Consider the following 1,425-nt stretch of genomic DNA (forward strand, 5'->3'; position numbering starts at 1 on the left):
TGTGCTCTTCTGTGTGCACCTGTATTCTTGCCAATGGCACCCAGAATCCATGTCTCTTTTTTCGTTGCATCATCTTGCTGCATCAGCTCTGTGTGTGTGTGGCACCATTCCTGGGCAGGTTGCACTTTTTTTGCACTGGGCATCTCTCCTTATGGGGAGTACTCCTTGCACGTGGGGCTTCCCTATGCAGGGACACCCCTGCATGTCGGGGCACTCCTTGCACACATCAGTACTGCACATGGACCAGCTCATTACACACATCAGAAGGCCTTGGGTTTAAACATTGGATCTCCCATGTGGTAGGCACCTACCTTTTCTCATTTGTTTGATCTTTGTTATTCCATTCTTTCTACTTGCATTTTGAATCACTTTCTGTTCTTTTCTAGTTCCTCCAGCTGTGTACTTAGGTCATTAACTTTAGCTTTCTTCTTTTTTTTTTTTCCCCTAAAGGGGATGTACTGTTACTGGAGGTACTGCTATACCCAGTTGGTGCATGGAGTGGATGGAACAAGGACTTGTCCCATCACCTTGCTCCAAAAATCCACTTAATATATTGTCCTCAGAGGATGAATCAGTTATTAAACTGATATGAAAATATACTTAATTTGAGCTTAGTCAAAACTCCGAGGCTATTGACTTTAGCTTTCTTCTCTTCTAATATAAGCATTAATGGCTATAAATTTCCCTCTCAGCACTGCTTTTGCTGCATCCAATAGGTCTTGATAATTTGTGTTCTTATTTTCATTCATTGAAATATTTATTGATTTCTCTTGTGATTTCTTCTCTTACCTACTGATTATTTGAGTGTGTTATTTAATCTATTCATGTTTGTGAATTTTCCCCTTTTCTGCCTATTGTTGATTTTCTGCTTTACTCCATTATTATCAGAGAAAATGCTTGGTATAATTTTCATCTTTATAATTTTATTGAGATCTGTTTTTTGACCCAACATATGGTCTATCTTGGAGAAACACATATGAACATTTGAGAAGAATGTATGCCCTTCTGCTCAGAGAAGCAATATTGTGTATATGTCAATTAGGCCTATTTCATTTATCATATTATTCAAGCATTCTGTTCATTTATCCTCTATCCAGATGTTTTGTCTAATGATGATAGTGGAGTGCTGAAGATGTCAACTATTATTTTAGATATATCCATTTATCTCTTCAGTTTTGCCAGTGTTTGCTTCATATAATATGGGGTATCCAGATTAGGTGTTTATGCATTTATGATTGCTATTTCTTCCTCATAAATTGCCCCTTTTATTAATATATAATGCCCTTCCTTGTCTCTAATAACAGCTTTGCTTTTAAAGTCTGTTCATCTGATATAAGTAAAGCTACACAAGTTTTTTTTTTTTTTATTATTTCTTTACTGCATGCATGGAATATCTTTTTCTGGCCTTTCATATTCAATCTGTTT

At 36.5% G+C, this 1,425-nt stretch overlaps 1 non-coding gene across 1 annotated transcript; it reads right to left on the bottom strand.

Annotated features, from left to right (window-relative positions):
* Positions 1 to 448: 448 nt before the first annotated feature.
* LOC111762027 (U2 spliceosomal RNA) lies at positions 449 to 633 on the bottom strand. The gene has a single exon (XR_002795253.1). It is a non-coding gene; the product is annotated as a U2 spliceosomal RNA (small nuclear RNA).
* Between the last annotated feature and the right edge of the window lie 792 nt (positions 634 to 1,425).

Source organism: Dasypus novemcinctus, chromosome X (genome assembly GCF_030445035.2).
Source record: "Dasypus novemcinctus isolate mDasNov1 chromosome X, mDasNov1.1.hap2, whole genome shotgun sequence".
Taxonomy (NCBI): Eukaryota; Metazoa; Chordata; class Mammalia; order Cingulata; family Dasypodidae; genus Dasypus; species Dasypus novemcinctus.